Source organism: Lynx rufus, unplaced genomic scaffold, assembly GCF_022079265.1.
Source record: "Lynx rufus isolate CCGP_SWC_20201006 ecotype Redwood Valley unplaced genomic scaffold, mLynRuf1.p SCAF_8, whole genome shotgun sequence".
NCBI classification, from domain to species: domain Eukaryota; kingdom Metazoa; phylum Chordata; class Mammalia; order Carnivora; family Felidae; genus Lynx; species Lynx rufus.
In genome coordinates, this window is record NW_025814896.1 from 134798627 (window position 1) to 134813032 (window position 14406).

A 14406-nucleotide genomic window follows, 5' to 3' on the forward strand; every position below is an offset into this window, starting at 1 on the left:
TGTGTTCTCCCCTGGAGGCAGCTCACCTGTGACCCATCCATCTGTCCATGTGCTTCTCCACCCATCCATCCACCGTCTGTCCGGGCAGCCCTCTGTTTGTAAGGCTACGTCCAGTCCACCCACCACTCTTGGTGGCCGCGGGCTGTGTCTGGGGACAGCTGGCTGCATGACCTGGCTAACCGCGGCAACCGAGGAGAGGCTGGCGCGCGGATCGAGACAGTAGCACAGAGTGCCGGACCTGACGAGGCGAGTGGGATGGGACCCTGTCGCAGGGTCGAGGACGAAGTTCAACCCTGTCGGCCGACCAGGCTGTAAGCGCAGGCTGGGGAACAGCGAAGATGGACGTCTTGGAGCGCGGTTCCCTTTGAGGGGTCTCCTGGCAGGCGGAGGTGATACAGAGACGTCTGGGCAGCTCAGGGAGGCAGGGCCTCGGGGACTAGCCGTGGACAGACTTGGACTACCACGAGCGAGGCTTGGGCCTGTGCTGGCTGGCTGCCAGCAGATGCCTAGAACGAGAACCAGGGGTCGAAGGGTAGACCAGATGTCTGTGTTGAGGAGGCATCTGCAAACATGCTGGGCACGCCCTCATCTCAAAGCCTTGTTCTAGCAATTCTCTCCGTCTGGAATGGTCTTTCCGCAGATTTCTCCCCGTTTGACTCCAGCCTTTGCTCTCATGTCATCTCTCCGTGAGGTCCATGTTGACCGATCCAATTAATGTACAACCTGCCCCACCCCCTCTTCCCCTTCCCTGCTCCTTTTCCCCTCCAGAACACTTGTGACCTTTAACCTACTACATAACTTATTTATGTATTAGGCTTATCGTTTATTATCTACCTCTCCCTTCTAGAATGCAGGTCCTCAACCAGTATCTGTTCAGTGAGTAGGAGGGAATCTCGGCCAAAGCTTGGCTGTGGCAGGTAGGGGCCGTCCTCTCCCCCGTGACCTCTCACAGGGCAGGAAATAAGGTGCAACTGTGGGAAACGTAATAGGTCTCTCAAAAGGACATGAAACCAATCCATTCTATTTGTCTGGGACAGTAAAAATATGGCCAGTTTATCAAGAGAAGAGGAGAAGTCAGCACTGCCATGCGTGAGTGACGTGCCCCCCTCGTTATGCGCCGTCGTTACCCCATTTTAAAGATGAGAACGCTGATGATCTGAGAAGTTACGTAACTCACCCAGGGACCCGTAGCTTGCAAGCGGCGATCGCTGCTGAGGCTCTTCGAACCCCAGAGGTTTCTGATTATTACCCCCCGCTCTACTGCCCCCCGTCCAACCTTGCTTCCCCCTCCAGAATGTTCAGGGAGCTGTGCTCCCGGGAGAGTGACGTGATGTTTCGTGGGGTACATATGGCTCTGCCCCCATGCTTGAATGCTGTCTGTGAGGGATGACGAGGGGAGGGGAAGCAAGGACCGTGAGCGGCCGAGGCTGGGAGCCCTGAGAGGGCTGGTGCGCTCAGCCCCTTGAGCAGATGCACGCATCCGAGTTGAGCGGCTTGGGGTCATACCTTCACTTTTTAGGGTCTCCCTGTGTCCGGATTCTGCAGAAGGGGGCTGCTTGCTGTGTTCTCAGGGGCTGATTAGATCTCAGGACGGCTGGCTGACATCGGGTCGCCACTGAGCAGCCCCTGGCGGTCAGGACACAGTGGCTGAATTTTCCAGCAAAGCCCCGGGTCCAAAGGTCATTACCTGGCTCTTCACAGTGTGCAGCATCGTGTGTGTGGCTGGGGCTCAAGGCCGGGGTGCTGTCCCGGTGCCAGGGCTCGCCAGGTGCCCTGAAGTTCAGCCGTGTAGCTGGTCGGGCCCCTGCTCCTCTGTTCCCGGGAAGGCATCAGGCATTCTCCAGTGGCCGGTCTCAGGCAGCACAGGAAGTTCTGACGACGGGAGGCCCGGTGCCAACACGTCCTCCCCATGTCATTTAGATGCCCGCTGAAGCCAGGATGCAGTGCTTCTGCTGAATGGAGGTGACGTCATCAGTTTGAACTCCTCTCTGTGGGGCGTGGGGACCCATGTGAAATGACTATGCACGATCGGCCCAAGTCACTGTCACCTAGACCAGCTGCTCTTCTCTCTGAGCCCAGGAGGATCAGGGTGTCCTGGCTTACCCAGCGGGCAGTGTCTCCTTCGGGCAGAGAAGCAGCATTTACTAAGGCCTGCTGTGTGCCGGGCACTGGGACACGTGGCTAGAACAGAGTCGCTGCCCTCCAGGTGCACCTGGTCTAGAGGACGACCTAGCTAGGTAAACACCTATTTCATGCAACTTAGAATTTGACAAACTGGAACTTTTTTTTTTTTTTTTGAGGGTCCGTGAGCAAGCAGGAGAGGGGGGCAGAGAGAGAGAGAAGGAGAGAGAGAACCCCAAGGGGCTTGATCTGACAACTGTGACATCATGACCTGAGCTGAAATCAAGAGTTGGTCACTTAACCGACGGAGCCACCCAGGCGCCCCCTGGAACATTGTTGAGCCAGACGCGTGCTTGTAGCTGCGCATTTAGCTGCAAACAAGATAGACACAGGCCTGGTGAATAACACACAATGTCAGCTCTGGGGGGTGGGGCCAGGGAGAGATGGGGACACAGGGGAGGGTCTCCTAGTGCTCACCTGGGGAGCTGGAGGAGGTCCGTGGAAGAAGTGGCCTCCAAGCTGAGGCCTGGGAGTTAGGACCTAGTCATTTAACAGTCCGGGGTCGGGAAGGGGAAGGCGGGAGAGGGCTAGTGTTTCCCACGGAGGGTGAAGCCCCAAGGCCAGACAGTTCAGTGTCACTGGAGATTAGTGGCCAAGGTAGGGAGGGGCAAGTGATTCAGGGGAGGTAATCCAGGGACAGGTTGCAGGGAAGGGAGAAGGGTGGCGGTATCTGTGAAGAGGTGAGTGTGAAGTTCCTGGGGAGCGGTCCATGCGGCCTCTGGCAGGTGTACTCAGGCTGGATGTTGGGGGTCAGGGGGGACTAGACAGTAATTGAAGGCCTGGAGGGGGTGCTCACCTCCAGGGAGAGGGTGAAATGAGGGAGGAGGGCCAGGACCCAGTGCAGGCGGGAGAGGGTCGACCCAGAGACAAGCAAGCCCAGAGAGGAGCTCTTCCTTCGAGGGTGGGGGAGAGTGCTCTGTGGAGGGGATGGTCCTCAGGGTTGAAATCACCAGGTAAGTCAGGGGCAAAGAACTGGGAAGAGTCTCTTGGACTGAAGGAGGCCGTGGGGAGGGGCAGTGGGAGGAGGTGGAGTAGGAGATGGGGAAGGGAAGCAGCGAGGCGGGCGGCCCTCAAAGGAGGCTGATCCAGAAGGGCAGAGAGCCCAAATCGGCACGTGAGCGGTGTTCTCCGAGGCAAGAAGCCGCCATGTTTCGAGGTCGACTGCAAGAGGCTGGTGGAAGCAGAGATGACTCCTGCATGTGACAAGGGCCGTGAGGACAGGGGAAGGGAGGGTCACGAACTGAGGGCTCCAGGGATTGGCCTTGGGGAGAAGGAGGGACAAGACAGGATGGAGGTGGGCCTGTCGTGGCACAGGCTGGGGGCGAAGGTGGAGGTTCCTCTCTGCCGGCTTCTGGATTCTCGGGAGGTGAAGTCAAATGCTGGCAGCAGAGGGAGGAGGCAGCTCCGAACTTGGAGGAGGGTGAAGGAAGGTGGCCGCAGCTCTCTGGGGCTGGCGGCCAGGCTGGGCGAGCACCGAGAATCTCCGGTTCCAGCTCAGGGCTCTCAGGCTGCTGCAGGGACACGGGCATCTTTTGAGACTTGGTTTGCTCTTATGGAGGTAATGTAGGGGCAGGGTCGGGTTCCGGTCCCAGTGCACCTCCGACCTTGCGTGACCTTGGGCAGCTTGCTGTCTCCCTGGGCCTTGGCTTTCTTATCTCTGTAATGAGGAGGCCAGACTAGAAAAGCAATAAGGCCCCCTAGAGACCTGGGATTAAATTTAAGGCCACAGTTTGAAGATTGTATTTATTTCGCTCCTGATTAGCATAGGAGAGGCGGAAATGAGAAGTTAATATTGAGGCATGCCTGAAACACGAACCTAAGAAGTGGGAATTTCATTACTACTTTGGGATTTTGCATTGGGTTCTTTTCCAGAGAATTTAGGTTTGTAGGTTAATTACAAAAACGTTACCGGGGGGGAAAAACCCTCCTGATTTTTCATGGTTGATTTATGTGGTTGTTGAGTGCCCTTGTCTGTTTCTCTTCTGTCCGTTTGATGTCGGCATCTAGATTATTTCAAGGCTCTTTGGCTTCAACAGCTGACAGGGGAATAGTGAGGCAAGAGGGTGAAGGCTTTGTTTTTGTTACATGTTGGCAAGCTCTGATGAAATCATCTATTTCTTCACTGGTTTGTTCTTACATTCATCAACAAACCCTTAGTGAAAAGATGGATGAATGAATACGTGTGGGGATTGAGAAAGAGTGTGGAGAGACCATTTAATAATTTCATTTATCTCTGCTCTTTTGACCTCCGCCTGTTATAATGAAAAATTATGGAAATTGAAAATAGGCCATTTATAACATTCACGAGGGGAAGGCAAGCAAAGAGAAAGCAAGTGGATTATGAGTGCATTTAGCTATGTACTGAAACTAAGTTTGGAGTTAACACTGGTCTCAAGGGATTTGAGAAATGTGAATAGGGACATTGTTTTCTCTCATAAAACAAGCACCTCGAAGTCATATGGCAATATGTAATGCATCCTAACGAAAGGAAGCATGTTAAAGAGAAAATAATATTTCTATTCCTTCAGACTCCATTTACAGGTTGAGAGAACACCAGGGAACTTGGAAGCTCCTCTTATCCAAATCCCATGAGTCTTGACCCAAGTCATCAACCATCTCCTAGCCCCACCCTCTTTTCCTCTACGAGAGAAGAAAGTTCTTTAAGAGCATCTGTACTCTTGTGCAGGCTGTGGAGACACAGCTCCACCTCCATCTCTCCCTATCCTTGGGACACTTGCCTTTTTCCCTTCTGATTCCAGATGTTTGTTGAAGCAATTCAATTTCATCTTCCTGGGGTAACTTACTCTGGAGTCTCCTAAGCTGCTCCAAGTGCACTGGCAGCTCCTGGGCATCTGAACTGAGTGTCCTCCATGCAACTCCATGATCCCAGGGGATTCCTTTGTTTCTCTTTTTAAAAATTAACTGAAGTGTTGTATGCAAACAAAAAAGCGCACAGAGCATAAGTACGTATCTTGATGAATTATCACAAAGGGCATATGCAGTTGTCAAGAAATAGAACTTTATTAGTACCCTAGAAGCATACCTTATATCTCTCCTAGTAACCATCCCTATCCTGCTCTCCAAAGGCAACCACTATCCTGATTTCTTCTTCTTCTCCTTCTTCTCCTCCCCTTCCCCCTGCCCCTCCTCTTCCTCCTCCTCCTTCTTCCTCTTCTTCTTCTTCTCCTCCTTCTTCTTCTTGCTCTTCTTCCTCTTCTTCTTCTTCTTCCCCTCCTCCTTCCTCCTCCTCTTCTTCTTCTTCTTCTTCTTCTTCTTCTTCTTCTTCTCCTCCTCCTCCTCCTTCTCCTTCTTCTTCCTTTTCTCCTTCCTTTTCTCCTTCCTTTTCTCCTTCTCCTTCTTCTTCTTCTTCTTCTTCTTCTTCTTCTTCTTCTTAAGTAGTCATCACACCCAACATGGAGTGGAGCCCAATGTAGGGCTTGATTTCAAACCCTGAGATCAAGACCTGAGCTGAGATCAATACCCAGACACTTAAACAACTGAGCCACCTAGGCACCCATGTCCTGACTTCTAATAACACAGATTAGTTTTGCTGTTTTTCACTTTCATATAAATTGAATTATACTCTTTGAGGAAGAAAATGTAGTTTGCTGTTGTTGGATGGAATATTCTATAAATCACAGTGAGATCACACTGGCTGTTTAGGTCATCTATACTCTTACTGATTTTCTGCCTGCTGTATCTACCATTTACTGATTGAGGGTGTTGAAGTCTACAGCTATAATGGTTGATGTGTTTACTTCTCTTTGCATTTCTATAAGTTTTTGCTTTATGTATTTTGACGCTCTGTTATTAGGTGCATTCATGTTAGGGATTTTTATGACTTTTTGGAGAATTGACCCTTTTATGTAATGCCCTTCATTATCCCTGGTAATCTCCCTTATTTTGAAGTCTGCTTTGTTTGAAATTAATGTGGCTTCTCCAGCTTTCTTTTGATTAGTGTTAGCATGTTATAATATGTGTTCCCAACCTATTTCCATGAAACGATGATCCCTGTTAACTATGTTCCCCTGCCATTTCCTGGGTAGGCAATATAGGAAAGCTAGAGGGTACTATATTGGGGGAAATGCCCTCCCCCAAGCTGTGATAGCCCCGGCAGTCTTCTTCCTTGGAAAATTGGCATCTGTTATGGAGAATACTTGGGGCATGTTACACATGATTACCTTCCCTCCTCCTCCCAGAACCATGGCAGGGATATTTCTTGATTCTTCTTTGTGAGAACTTGGTGGGGTTCCTGGAAGTAAACCCCCCTCCCAAAATGTGAGAGCCAATCAATCCTGCAGCCTCAAGAGTTTCTGTCTTTTAGACTAGTCCACACTCAGCCTCCAGCAATTTGTTAAAATTATCACTTAAGTGTCTCTACCAGTTTATGACTCTAGTTTATGACTTTTGCTCTAGGTAAGATCTTGGTTATGATTTGGCATGTACCTTGTCTCTCCCGACTTAGGGGTGGTGGTTTGTCCTGCAACACCAGGTCTCTGATGAGTCCAAAAAAAGTCATTATTTTCAGTTTTCCATCTGGTAAGAATGGTGGGTGACAACTTCCAAAGTATTACATGTTGGAGCTAAAACTGGAAGTCTGAAGCTTACTCTTTGATCATGTCTTGTGTTGGGTTTCATGCATATTTTTATAGTCTTTGCTCTTCTTTTGGTGGAACAAATCTTCCAATAGCTTCTTTTATAAAGTTTATTTTGAGAAAGAGAGAGAGAGCAAGTGCGAGTGGGGTTGGGTGGGGAGGAAGGGCAGAGAGAGAGAGGAAGAAAGAGACTCCCAAGCAGGCTCTTCACTATCAGCATGAAGCCTGACCTGGGGTCCATCCCATGAGCCATCAGATCCTGGGCTGAGCCAAAGTCAAGAGTTGGATGCTTAACTGACTGAGCCACTCAGGTGCCCCAGAATCTTCCAATAGCTTCCTGAAGGTATGTGGGAGGTAAATATTTTGACCCTTTGAATGACTAACACTATCTTCATTGTACCCTCACCCTGAATTGATAGTTTGGTTTGGTACAGAATTCTGGTTTAGGAATGATTTCCCCCTTCCCAGATTTTGAAGACCCGGAATTGTAATCTAGTATCCAGGGTTGCTCTTGAGAATCATAATCATTCTGATTCCTGATCCTTTGTATGAGACCTATTTGTATCTCCCTGACAGCTTGTAAGGTTTTCTTTTGTCCTCAATATTCTTTTTTTTTTAAAGTTTATTTATTTGAGAGAGAGAGAGAGAGAGAGAGAGAGCGAGCAGGGGAGGGACAGAGAGAGGGAGAGAATCCCAAGCAGCCTCCGCTCTGTTAGTGCAGAGCCCGACCTGGGGCTCAAACTCATGAACTGTGAGATCATGACCTGAACTGAAACCAAGAATTGATGTTTAACCAACTGAGCCACCCAGGCACCCCTATCTTCCAATCTTTCTAATGAGAGGCAACAGTCTGTGGGAGGTATGGATGGAGAAATGACCAGGCCCCTCTGACATGGATGAATTGGGGGTGGGAAAGAAGAGAAGGCTCAGCAGCAGGGACTCTCCTCGTGATGCAATGTTCTGACACAGAAGTCAGAGATGTCTGAGAATTCCAATCTGAATCTGGCTGTTAGGGCTTACATTACGTCCTCCAAAGAAGGTGTGTTGAAGTCTGAACCCCCAGCACCTTAGATTGTGACCTTTAGAAATAGGGTCCTTGTCAAATGTCATTAGTTAAGATAAAGTCGTATTGGAGTAGAGAGAGTCCCTAAGCCAACATAAGTGGTGTGTTTATAAGAAGGCCATGTAAAGACAGATGGGCAGGGAGAAAGCCACATGAGGACAGAGACAGTGATGGACCTATAAGCTAGGGGATGCTAGGATTGCCGGCTGTCACCAGAAGCCAGGACACAAGCATGGGGCAATTTATCCCTCAAAGCCCTCAAAGGGAACCAGGCTTGCCCATACTCTGATTTCAGACTTCCAGCCTCCAGAACTGTATTGTTTTATGCTCTGCAATGTGTAGTACCTTGTTAGCGAGTCCTAGCAAGCTAACACGTCGTCCTTTTATATTATCAAGAAGGCGTGTTTGTCAAGGTAGAAGAGAGATGGCAGTTTTTAATCTTCTCAACAAAGTTTGTTATCCTGACTCAGCCTTTTTTTCAGAGTTAGGGCATGTGGCTTGCTTCGGTACTCCTGCCCAGGCCTTACAAATGTCAAGGGCAACTGGCTTCTTGGCCCTCTCAATTCTGGTTTACGATTGAGCTTGATTATCCTACTTGTGTAGCCGCTTACCATGCATCCCGTGCTTTCCAGCTCCCAGCATTCTCCCACAGTGCTTTCCCTGCCTCCTTCACTCTTTGTGGGTCTCTACCAGCATAGTCCAATAGAATCTTCTGTGATGACAGAATTGTTCTTTATCTGTGCTGCTCAGTATGAGAGCCACTGGCCGTCTGCAACCGTTGAGCACTTGAGGTGCGGCTAGTGCACAGCACACACTAAATGTGAGAATTTATTTCATAAAAATGTAAACGTAGTACACGTGGCCATTGGCTGCCATATTGGATAGCACAGATCTGTGCTGTAAAACAAAACAAGAAAGCTTTCGTTTTCAAGGTAATGAGGGAGGTAGTGAAAGTACAGGAATGTCTTCTATCTTCTGTCTTTACCCTAATGTCTCTTGCAAGCCTTAAATTTTATTTCAAAGAGACCTTAGAGCTAAACCAGCGATAGTGAATATAAAACGAAGTTCTGGCCCCATGTAGCAGGTGAGCCCTGTTGTATGGTTCTACGTGCAGGTGGTTCCTCCTGTCACAGGGGAGGGCCTGGGAGGGTAGGGAGGTGGGAAGGGTCGGTGCTACCTGTGGACGCAGAAAACGGACTTGGGACCCCCGCCCCCAGGCCTGTTCTGGCTGAAGCCTAGCTTTCCTTCCGTGCTCCCGGCTCCTTGGCTAAGTGGCCATACCTGTCAGCTGAGGTATGCTTGAAGCTTCCAGAGACCCACACCTATGTGAGTCCCAAATATTCAAGCTGGCCTCCTGGGCCCTGCGGCCACTGGGCTGCTGGAAAACAGATTGGATCGGTAAAAATATATGTGTGTGTGTGTTCTCACAAAACCTGAGAAAATCGCACCTCCACTTTGACAAAAAAATCTGTTTGTGCTGCTCCAATAATCACTTCCTAGCTGGTGGGAAAGCAGGCCATATGTCTGCGGAGCGGCTCGCAGAGGAGACGCCGAGGAGATGGTCTACTTCCATCGCGCCACGCAAAACACCTTTTCTCCAGCCGATCGGCCCCGAAATAAAAAGAACCCAAGCCACACGCGCTTCCGCTTCCAAACAGTAGTCCCCGTGCACACTGCAGACGGGTGGAGTGGGGACCGGAAGCGGGGCCCCCAAGGCTCACGACGCGTGTGCGTCGTCGGGAAGTACCAGCCAACGGGAGTTTGGGTTCAGAGGTTCAGCGGTGGGCATGGGGAGATGCCCGGCACCCAGATGTAAACCAGGAAGGTTCCATCGGCAGAAAGTGGGGTTTGGTTTACTGGGGAGGCCTGCAGTCCCTCCTGGGGACTGTGGCACCCGACTCTGAGGGCAGGTGCGAGGTGAGCAGCCCACAAGCCTCCCTCCGCCTCCACTCCTGGCCCGCAAGCCTTCTTGGGAGTGTGGCTCCAGAATTCAACCCTGAAAGTGGTGACGGTGGTCCCAGGGAGGCTAGTGCGCGTGGTAGAAAAGCAGAACACCAAGGAGTTTTCTTCTCTGAGACCCTTTCCCAAGAGTCAACTTAGAGCTATTCTGGAGTTAACGATCATCTTTCCCACAGTGCCTGTCTCTCCACAATTGGTTTTGTGGCCTCAGGTCGATCCCAAACGTTGTGTTTTGATTTTTTTTTCACCTGGGACTCCAAAAGGTAGTGTGAAAAGAAATCAAGTTAAGAGATACAAAAGTACTTAAAAAAAAATTTTTTTTTTAAATGGTTTATTTATTTTTGAGAGAAAGAGAGACAGAGCATGAGCCGGGAGGGGCAGAGACAGAGGGAGACACAGAATCTGAAGCAGGCTCCAGGCTCTGAGCTGCCAGCACAGAGCCCGATGTGGGGCTTGAACTCACAAACTGAACCTTGGGATCATGACCCGAGCTGAAGTCGGATGCTCAACTGACTGAGCCACCCAGGCACCCCCAAAAGTACTTTTAAAAAGTTACTGATTTTTGTGCCCATTTCAGTTTTTTTTAAAGTTTATTTATTTATTTTGAGAGAGAGAAAAAGTGCAAGCAGGGGAGGGGCAGAGAGAGACAGAGAGAGAGAGAGAGAGAGAGAGGGTGAGAGGGAATCCCAAGCAGGCTTAGCACAGAGCCCGATGGGGGGCTTGAACTCACGAACCGTGAGATCATGACTCTGGGCCAAAGTCAGACACTGAACTGGCTGAGCCACCCAGGCACCCCTGATTTCAGTTTCATTAAAAAAAAATTTATTTGTTTTGTAAATTAACCGCTAATCAATTCTCTATGTGAACCCTCTCTCTTTTTTAGAAAAAATATTGATGTCCCTTGTGCTGTGAATGTATTATTTGGAAGATTCAGGAAGCAAAGCTTACCTCTTGGAGTTTTCATTATCCATCAGGAGGGACTTTATAAAGAAATGCAAGGGGCTGAATGCTTGTATCCCCCCCACCCCCAATTCAGTTGTCCCCCCACAAATCCCCAGGGATGGTAGGAGGCAAGGCCTTTGGGAGCCCATTCAGCTGCGAGGAGGGCGCCCCCATAAATGGGGTTAGTGCCTTGTTATCAAAAGAGACACGATGAGATGATCTCTCTCTGCACCCCGTGAGGACGGGGCCAGAAAGCGGCATCTGGAAGCCAGGAAGAGGGCCTTCACCAGAACCCAGCGAGGCCGGTGCCCTGAGCCCTTCCGGCCCCCGGAACCGTGAGACAAGGTGTTTGGGTAGGCCACCTCCTCTGCAGCCGGGGCTGAGATGGAGAACATGGCCTGTAATTGTCAAAGCTGATCCCGCGTGGCCTGTGCCAGTCTGGCCAACTGCGTGCGACTCGGGTGCTCACTCCATCCTGGGGCCTGCTCGGACACCTGTTGCTCCCGCAATCCCAGGGGTGCCTCTGGAGACCCAAGAGTCAGCTCTTCCGACCACATTGGCTTCGCGATGCCGTGGCTCATGCGCGGAACAAAGGGTATTCAGTAAAAGAACACTTACAGCGGCAGCTAATTAAACCGAGAAGGAAGCCCAGGGGAGATGAAGGAGGGACAGCCTTAATCCAGAACCTGGAAGTGACATTGGCATGCATAGATGAGGCCTGGACCCCAAGGGCCCTGCCTCAAATGTTGCTTTCCTGATCTCTTCAGCTGGAAGTAATCTCCCTTTGGAGCTCCCTCAGCACTTTATCTGCTCGTCTCTGGGGCACTTATTACTGTCTGCCTCCAGTGAGTTATTTCTGAACCTGCCTTATCTCGCCTCTTGGACCGCTAGCGTCTCAAGGGTTGGGACTATCGTAAACACCTGCTAGCCTCCTGCCGAGGGCCTTTGCACAAGGGGTTATCAGTTAGCTGAATCCAGTCCTTGTTGCCTCCGACTCTGTCCCTGGATTTCGGGCCCGGCGATTTCCGCACCAGCAGGCTGGCGCCCTGGAAATGGGGCAGCGTCCGCACGGGCTGCCGTCTTGGAAACTGAAAGCCCCCTGGAGGAAGTGCCCTGGGACGGTTGTGGTGGTTTATTGGCTCCCTTCAGCATTCCTGCCGTGCCCCGCGCTGCTGCGTGTTCAGTGTCTTTCCATCAAGTACTCCTCCCTCTGCTGTGTCTTCTCCCAGCTGATGGTCATTCTTCCACCTCTCCTTGTTCAGTGCTCACCTTGCTGGAAACTTCCTCTCCCTCAACCTCCCGTCTTCTTGGCCAGGCTTCTCCCACGGGGTCCAGTGGCCCGCTAGTCGCTGGACGTGGTGTGTGGTTTTTAGCCTTCATCTGACTTGCGTGTCTGCGTATTTCACCCCGCTGATGACTGATGACTGATGACTCTCTTCTGGAAGCCTCTGCTCCCTTGGCATCCTCATCAGACTCTCCTTGTTCTTCTCGGACGGCAGCATCTTTCCTACTCCTTCTCTGGGTCCTTTTCCTGTTCTTTTTCTTCAGCTCTTCGTGTTCTCTGCCCATTGCTCGCCTCACACGCCCAGACGCTTTCTTTCCTTCTGCAGGACTTCAGCCACCACCTGGACGCGGACACCCCTCCAGCCTGCAGCTGCGGTTCTAGCCTTTTCCCCGATGTCATTTCACATACACGTTCCCGGTCGTCCTCTGTTTATTGCCAGAAGCTCCCCACACCCTGGTGTCTGAGATGCAAGTGAAGACTTACCTTCTGGCATCTCCCGCCACAGTTAACGACCCCCCGCCCCCACCCCGTCACCTGGCTGCCCATCCTGGACTCGCCTCTGTCCTCGGCCCCGTCCAGTCCAGTGACCAGGGCTCCGATCGCCCCGGCGCGGTCAGGTGGGCTACGCTGTGTGACAGGTGGCCCGGAAGCCTCAGTGGCTCACCGTCTCGAACGTTTGTGTCTTGCCCGCGTGCAGTCTGACGTGGGTGGGGCACGACCCCAAGCGGCTCGCCTCCAGGTAGCCTCTCGGAGATTGTTCCAGCTCTAGCCCTGCCAGCTGGAGCCCACGCCTCTAGGATCGCTGCGGAAGGGAAGGAGCACGCCAGGGGACCCTGCCAGACGCCGGGGAAAGGCTCACGTCACCTCTGCCCCATCCCACTGACCAGAACTCAGCCCGTGGCCCCCACGCTCCCTGCCAGGGGAGCAGGCGATGCGGTGCCTTGCGTGCTCGGGGGAGGAGATGAGCCGGTGCCCGCGGCGTCTCCTCCGCCTGCCGCCCTTCCTTCTGCCTCTGCCGCCACCCTCACGGCCACGGCCCTCGTCTCGGCCCGTGTCATCTCTACCCGGACCCGGGGGCACCCCTCGCGGCAGCAGGAACGTCTGTCTCTTCTGCGGACACCCCGCCTCCTGCTCACGCTCTTGCGGAGGTGCGACTCCCGTGCCCCGGGGCCTCCGTCCATTCTCTCTTTCAGCATCGACCCAGGCGGGCGGCTCTCAGCCCCTCCGCTCTCATTTCCCACCGCCGTCCCCGACGCAGCTTTCTCTCCAGAGGCCACGGGCTCCTCGCGGTTCCCCAGATGGCAGCTGTCTTCTCAAGTGCCCCACCTTTGCCTCCCAGCGGTCTCTCTTCTGGAAGGTGGCCTCGGATCCCCATGCCAGAGCCAGCCCGCAGGTTTGCGTGCTCCGCTGCGGCCGAGACAGAGGCTCTCTCCTCTGGGCTTCCAACGTTTATTTTTGGGACAGAGAGAGACAGAGCATGAACGGGGGAGGGGCAGAGAGAGAGGGAGACACAGAATCGGAAACAGGCTCCAGGCTCTGAGCCATCAGCCCAGAGCCCGACGCGGGGCTTGAACTCACGGACCGCGAGATCGTGACCTGGCTGAAGTCGGACGCCTAACCGACTGCGCCACCCAGGCGCCCCGTCTCCTCTGGGATTCCAGAGCCCTTCCCAGCCCTGTATGCGAACGCTTGTTGCATTTTTTTTTGGGGGGGGTCATCGCTTCGCAGAGAATCTGACCCTACCCGCTGACCGAAGGTGACCCGGGCTTCTGTGTGCCAATCCCCGTGCTCGGAACAGCGTCACAGGTTTTGACTCACTGGGTCCTCACGAGCACCCTGTGAGAGAGGGATGACTGAGGTTTCTACTGAAAATCATGGTGGGGAACCTGAGGCACAGAGAGGTTTGGGAACTTGCCCCAGGTCACACAGCCGGCAAGCGGTGGAGGCAGGTTGGCTCCTAGTCCGCAGGTGTGGCCGCGGCCTCTGTCACCGACCGCGCTCTGCGCTCTCTGCCCACAGAAGGCCGGTCGCTGACGTTCGGTCAGACGCACACGTGGGCGAGTTCCGTTTTCGGGTCGTCTTCAACCTCCCCCTCTGCCCGCCTCCACCCTCGCGCCTCTCGGAAGTCTCCCTGTCTTCGCTTCTTGCTCCAATCCTGTAACTTAAGTCAGAAAATAAATCCGTGAGACTTTCACTATGTTTTATTCAAATAGATGAACGGTCTTGTCTTAACAGCGGGCACCCCTCCCCTTAGACGGTCACCCCCAGGGATGTCATCGCCGCCCGGAACGTTCTGGAAGGCTTCTTTGGGGTCTGGTTGCAGAGGTAGCTTACCGGTCACACAGAAGGGCCATTTCCATGACTTGAGGATCGCCGTCTGC

At 52.5% G+C, this 14406-nt stretch overlaps 1 long non-coding RNA gene across 1 annotated transcript in view; it reads left to right on the forward strand.

Annotated features, from left to right (window-relative positions):
* LOC124503611 (uncharacterized) overlaps nucleotides 1-13525 on the forward strand; it is a 35445-nt gene extending 21920 nt beyond the window's left edge. The window contains exon 3 of the long non-coding RNA XR_006960223.1: nucleotides 12351-13525. This is a non-coding gene — a long non-coding RNA (uncharacterized LOC124503611). The remainder of the gene's footprint in view (nucleotides 1-12350) is intronic.
* Nucleotides 13526-14406: the final 881 nt, after the last annotated feature.